Below are 7,500 nucleotides of genomic sequence, written 5' to 3'. Positions count from 1 at the left end.
TATAACACCCCAAGCACCACTGTAGTCTGGTGCACTGGTCGTTGCTGCAGTGTTTGCACACACAGCGTCAATGGACTTTTCCTGCTTTGTCTTTGGTAATTGATGGATGACTTGGAGTCTGGCATAAACTAAACAGATTACAGATTTCGCTGGAACCCCGAGAGAGGCCCCACCCAGTGTGTGTGCGTGTGTGTGTGTGTGTGTGTGTGTGTGTGTGTGTGTGTGTGTGTGTGTGTGTGTGTGTGTGTGTGTGTGTGTGTGTGTGTGTGTGTGTGTGAGTGAATGTATCGGTTAAAGGTTTCAAATACCCGGTGTGCGGGTTTAAGCAATACGAGAGAAAGAGAGAGGGAAATAGGGAATAGAGTAGAGAGGAGATGGGGGTAAAGGGTTAGAAGTGTGTGTGTGTGTGTGTGTGTGTGTGTGTGTGTGTGTGTGTGTGTGTGTGTGTGTGTGTGTGTTGGTGGGGGGAAGGGGGGAGAGAGGTTACAAAGTGACTGTCCAGTTCCGTAAGTCGGTTGGACAGCTGTCCCTCGAGGGGCGATAGATTCGGTTTGCACTACTGCGGCTTTAACGTGAGCAGAAAGGGGTTAAGGCTGGACCCGATGCAGATGTGTGTGTGCATATGCTCACTTGTGTGTGTGTGTCTGTGACTGTGTGCGTGCGTGTGGGTGCGCGCGAGTGTGCGCGTGATTGATTTGTTCCGGTCCTTCTGAACCTATCGAGCAAGTTGCTCAGTGAAAAGAGCGGCGATGTAGGTCACAAAAGGCTCGCTACACAATAACGTACACAGCGACGAGTAAATCATCTGCGATCGGAGCGCAAGTGTGTTGAAGTTCGACGCGCCGTCCGGTCGCACGCCAGACGCCAGACGCCACTTTCGACCCGACTCAAGTGTGCCTTTACTATTGTGGTGGTGTGTCCCCAAACCGCCCGTCCCCTTCCAAGAAACATATCTACCTTTCTAAATAACAGCCGCGACCGATAGCCCGCCTTATCTCCGTCTGACGACTTCAAACTCCACAGCGCGAACCGACGCAACGAAAAAAACCTGAAAGGCGTGAATTAAGATAAAGGCCAGTCCACTATGTCAACATTTGGTTTCCTAAATGGTTTATTGAAGATAATTTTACAGGATAGATTATCTTAATACATTAACGCCATTTGGTGGTTTGATGTGCAACCGCGCGGCCACTTAATGGCAGAGATATACAACTTCATTTTATCTACAAATACAGTTCATATACATGGTATCACACCAGGCCGTTTGTAATCTGGCCCCTCACTCTCAGCGCCCCCCCCCCACCAAAGTAGAATGATATTTATTAGTCTGCATTAGTCTAGGACTTTAGTGTGTGTGTGTGTGTGTGTGTGTGTGTTTGTGTGTGTGAGAGTATGCTGCATATGTGTGTCTGTATGTGTGTGTCTGAGTTTTCAAGTGTGTGTGTTTTTGCGTGTTTTCATGTGTGTGTTTGCTCGCATATGTATGTATGTGTGTGTGTCCTTGTGTGTGTGTAGATGTGTGTGTGTTTGCGTCCTTCCATATGTGTGTGTGTCCTCACATATGTGTGTGTGTGTCTGTGTCTGTGTGTGCGTGTGACCTCTGACATCTGGTCGAATGTAGTCTAAACGTTTTCTTAACAGTTGCCGTTTTTGGTGCTTGCCGTTTGTACAGGCCTGCCTGTGCTTAGCCTAGCATCTTTAGCAGCAGTTTGTGTTGCTACTGCTAGGTGTTTGATGTGGTGCGTAATGAGATAAGGACCAACTGCAGTCTGCTGTCTGGCCCTTATCTCCAATTTCAGATTAGTACGAGTGATTTCAATCCTGCTGAGTTTTGTTTGGCTGCCAGGCCCGGTGAACTCAACCACCACCACAAACACAACTCAGTGTTGACGTGGCAGACAGACCAACGGACAGATCGGCAGGCAGACAGACAAGCAGGTAGACAGACAGACAGACAGACAGACAGACAGACAGACAGACAGACAGAAAAGCAGGTGGACAGACAGACAGACAGACAGACAGGTAGACAGACAGATGGATCCGTAGATGGACGGATAGACAAAAATACAAAAAGCAACTAATTGGATGTGCTGCAGCAGTCACTCACAGTCAAGGCTCAGTCCTTACGGCTGTGATCCGGGTTTGATTCCAGCCCATGGTCGTTTGCTGCATGTCCTCCCCTACCTTCCTGTGTAACTCTCAGTGGCTGTCATGAATCAATCATAAAAATAAATCTTAAAAAAACGGCCGGCACAGACACTGTGTGTGTGTGTGTGTGTGTGTGTGTGTGTGTGTGTGTGTGTGTGTGTGTGTGTGTGCAGATGTGTGTGCGTGCTTGCGTGCGGAGAGCAAGCCACGTACGGGTCATGTGTGCAGGCTTTAACTAAGCGAGTGTCTGATCACTGGTAAGTAGCATGAAGCTTGGCTGCCTGCCGCATCACACAGAAACCGGTGTTTTAAATGGATTAGTGGGGATCACAGCGATGGCATACGATGGCATACGATACCGCCAGCAAGGCTACGGCCAAACTTCTGCTGAAAAAAAAAGAAAATGGGAATATTGACCTGAAAATTCACTTTCCCCTGTTTTACTTGGTGTCTTTTCCAATTTAGGACCAGAAACGTTGTTTACATCTTAATGCAGCCGACAGCAAAATTCTGTTTACAATTCATACTAGTACAAACATAGTATAATATTTGATGACACATATATGTATTATAAACTAAATATAAAGATCACAATGTTCTACGCAACTTTGAACGATTCTAATCGAGGATACAATGCATCAACAAACTATCTGCGGTGCCTCTATTTTAATTAAAGCAATGTGCTCTCTATCGTCCCATTTATAGTGTCAAGTAGAACCTGTAAAAAAAAAAAAGACATCTCCCACCACTAGCGCCCCCACCAACACCGCTTCCATCCACCAGCCCTTGTCGTCTGGCCACAGACACCTGCGCCCGACGGAGCCGCGCTCCCATTGGCCGAGGGGAGAGCCAGTTAAGTAGCAGTTCTGTGTTGTGAGGGGGAGGGCCATTCAAATCTTCTGGCTTGCGTATGCATGATGAGGGGCATGGCTTGGCCGGGCTTGCAGTGCCTTGTCACCGAGCCAGCGAGTCACAACACCCGGGACTTCAAAGGCAGACAGTTGCTTTGGGGGCCATTGGTGTGAGGTGTTGAGTGACAAAGAGAGAGAGGGACAGAGGCACATACAGAGAGCGAGAGAGAGAGAGAGAGAGAGAAGGAGTGAACAGACAGAGACTGATGCACAGCAGTGAGAGTGAAGGCACTAGATAGATTGAAAGAGAAAAAGAAGGAGAAAGTGACAACACAACAGTGAACGTTAACGTTGGCCAGAGAATTCAAGACATCAGTGGAGGACAGGAGAGACACATCCGGAAGAAAGAACAGTGGGGGGGAAAGAGAAGAGAACAGACAGACAGAGTGAGTGAGCGAGTGAGAGGTTTAAAGGGACACAGAGAGACAGGCAGAGGAAGGGGTTGAGGAAGAGGTAGATTGTCCTCATCAGAGCATGCTGAGAGAGAGCTCATGGATTTAGTAGAGCTCTACCTGCCCGAGTGCTTCACCTACCACCCTGACACTGAGTAAGTACCGCTCTTTCTCTCGCCTTCTACATGGTCTGAAAAGTATGTTCTTTGTTGGATGTCAATTAGTGTGTGTGTGTGTGTGATATGTAAAACTGAAAGCGTGTTAGGCTGTATTGCAGAATTTGGTGGCAGCTGTGGTTTTTCGGTGGGATCCCTTACTTATTTATTGCCGTCTTTGTGAGTATGTGTGTGCGCTCTGGATGGTATTGTCTTGTAATAAAGCATCTTTTCACTTTCTGTCAGTGTACAAGCAAGTCAACCCATGGAGATCAGTTAATCTCTTGAATGTACTTCACATGAATTTCATCTTTTTTATTCTTTATTTTTATCTTAAAACTGTTGTAATCCTAATTTCAGAGGTCAATTTTGACCTCTGTGTTTGAAAGTGATTTACAACATACAACAACATTTAAAACATACCTACCTAAAATATATTTTGCAGTCATCCACTCACATTACACATACAATGTGGTCACTTAACTCCCTATGCAGAAATGTCTGGAGATCGTGCTAAAACGTTCCAAAATATTGTTTTGTTGATGATTTGTTCATTTGTCTCAGCAATGCTTGAGAGGAGACTGCTTTGTTGACCAGTGTGGATGTTGTCTCTATGTCTTTACCGCTCTGCTCATTCACTATTTATTTGCGGATCTCGTGCGGTTCATAAGAAGACTCGGCCCGAAAGAGGATCCTAACTGTGGCGTTTTGGAACAGAGGCCCTAGGGTCATCTGAGGCAAGGGCCAAGACATTGATGACAAATCCACTGTCATGACCATCACACACACACGCACACACACATCCACACAAACACATGCACACACACACAAACACACATGCAAACACACTCACAGACACAGAAACAGGCAGACAGACACACACTCACACACACATGCACACACATGCATACACACAGACACACATACACACATATCACATGCACACACATACACACATATCACATGCACACACATACACGCACACACAGACACATGCAAACAAACACACACACAATATCTTATAGGCTCAAACTCGCACAAACACACACACGCGCGCTCACACAGACACACACACATACGCACAACCACACGCACGTGTATCTGTAACAGAATTGTCTGAACAGATGTAGAAAATGCGCTTTTTAATAGCAGTTCACTGCGGAACTGGATTTCTCCTTCCCAGCGAGTGATTTTAATTACTACAGCACAGTTCTAAACAGGCGCATAATCACTTTGTCTGGAAACACAAGAAACTTCATTAGCTTGATTTGGGCTGGAATTGAAATGAGTCTTTCATGGCAAACAAAGATAAAGAGAGAACAAAAACAGGAAAACAAAACCAAGAGAGAGAGAGAGTGATGGGGGAGAGAGAGAGAGAGATGGTGGGAGACAGACAGAGAAGGAGACAGAGAGGGAGGCATACATGGGGTATTTCTTTGCCTGCCTCCTCCTCTGTCTCCTCCTCCTCTGCCTCCTTCTCTGTCTCCTTCTCTGTCTGTCTCCTTCACGGTCTTTGGAGGGAGAGGTTGGAGGGATAGAGGGGGGGGGGGAGCATAGCAGGAGAGAAGGAGAGGGGAGGGGGGAGAAGGACAAAAAAAAGACATAAACACGAAAAATAGAAGCTTATAGAAGAAGACAAGACAAGACACACAGTGTTTGTATCGGCTGGCTGACTTCCTGAGGAACAGGGAATCAGATAGAGAGCGCGAGGAGGGCAACAACATTGGCAGATACCCCCTCCCCCCTCACCCCATCCCGCGACTTTGGATCAGGACCTGGGGAAATGCATGGCCAACACTAGGTCCACAAGGGTCTTGGAACCGGGGCAGTTGGGTGGGGGGGGGAGGTAAGTCTCTTAGGTTGATAGGTCGGTTTTTGTGTTAGCTGATCTTCCTGCTCATCTGCTATTGGCTCAATGTGAACAATCCTGGATCCTTCTGACCTACATCCACCCCCACCCCCCCCCCCATGCTTATAGGGACTTTCAAGTCAGGGTGAAGTTCCATCACTCTTTGGTTCAGGAAACTCATGGAGGTGTCATGCCTGTCTTGAGTTCTCATTTGTCCAACGGTCGTTTTGAAGGATGCAATTTGTTTCCAAAAAATGCATTTTATTTTACTTTCTCTTCTTTGATTTGAATTATTGTAATTTTCCTCATTATTCTGTTTGTCGAAGAATTGTGTTCCCGTCTGTTTCTTTTCCCTTCTATTTTCTCTCTCTCTCTCTCTCTCTTTCTTTCTCTCTCTCTCTCTCTGTCTCTCTCTCTCTCTCTCTCTCTCTCTCTCTCTCTCTCTCTCTCTCCCCCTCCCTCTCCGTCCCTCATTGTCTGAATTATGACTGTGCTCATTTGAAAGGGAGTGCTACGCTCCCGCTCTGTTTTATTTCTTTTAACACCACCAGGTTAATGAGCCACAGAATAGCCCCCTTCCTTTCTTTCTCTCTTTCTCTCTGATGTTTTCAGACCCTCTCTTGGTCGGCCTCTGTCTTTTTATTCCTTGCCTTCTCTTATTCTTTCTGTGGGTATGTTGCCGCACACTGTATTTTCGATCTTTTGTTGCCATGGTGCAATGAGAGTTGTTTGGATACTAGCAACACAAGAGAGAATGCATTCTTTACGCGTTCTGACTTACCCACGCAAACGCCGACACACACACACACACAAACACACACACACACACACACACACACACACACACACACACACACACACATTCAAGGGTTGGGGCACACACCCAAATGCACACACGTTCATTCACAAAGGTGATCCGCAGTCACCACAACACACACACACACACACACACACACACACCCACACCCACACACACACACATACACACTGAGGTGTCCATGCACTTACACTTAGACTCACACATTCACCCCCCCTCCCTCCCCTTGTCTTGATTTAGCTGCTCTTTACTGTTGGGGGGGGGGAGGGACTGACAGCTCTTTGATGGGCTTTTATGCGGGAGCAGTAGATTAGTAATCTGTCAGAGTGAATATCACATCACATCTGATCACCTCCCTCTAATGCCATTTCATTATGAGGGAGAGACCCCCACGGACTGCGCCGCTGAGTCCTTCTAATGGGGGGGCGTGGGGGGGGGGGGGGGGCCGCGGGGGGGGGTGGTATCGCTCAACCCCCCCAACCCCCCCCCCCCCCCCCCCCCCTTCGCCTGTCAGCGGCTGACACAGAGATATGGACACATGTGATGGATGACCAATATTGCCGCCGCCCGCCACCGCCTTCACCACTGCCGGCTGGTTCTCATAGCAGAGTGAAAACGTCCTCTGGTTCCCCCAGCAGAGGACGCAGCGATGGACGTGGAACATGGATTAGGGCGGGACGCGCGCCGTGCCACTTGACCCCGTGATGGGGCTGGGGCGGGAGTGGTTTCGTGGCTGTGAAGGCTTCTTGCTGCTCGGCTTCGAAGGACGCACGTCAAAGACCGCGGAGGATCGCTTGGCCGGATCCTCGGCTCGTCCCTTGAGTTCTCTCTCTCTTTGTCTTTTTGCCGCACTTGCGACGTGCCCACGCGGGTCGGACCATGGGTTTCACGGGTCCATGGTCAGAAGTCATTTGACACAAGTCAAATCCCGGGCCACTTACGTCGTAACTTTCCAGTATTTTGTCGCGTAAATGGGAGTCGATGTTGCATCTCTCTCATGTTAGATACATAGCCGAGCTTGTTCCCCTTTTAAATCTGTGTCCCCCTCACAGTCTCTGTCTGTCTGTCCATTTATCTGTCAACATGTGTGTCTGTCTGCCGTCCCAGCTGTCCCTCTGTCTCTTCACCCGTCTGTGGTCAGTCGGTCGGTCTGTCTATCCATCCCTCTGTCTGCTGTCCATGTGTCTGTGTCCTCCCAAGTCTGTCTGACGAACTGACTCTTCCCCCT

The sequence above is a fragment of the Pollachius pollachius genome, assembly GCF_949987615.1.
Source record: "Pollachius pollachius genome assembly, chromosome: 16".
Classification (NCBI taxonomy): Eukaryota; Metazoa; Chordata; class Actinopteri; order Gadiformes; family Gadidae; genus Pollachius; species Pollachius pollachius.
The sequence above is the reverse complement of the archived record's forward strand: the minus strand, read 5'-3'. Positions refer to the sequence as shown.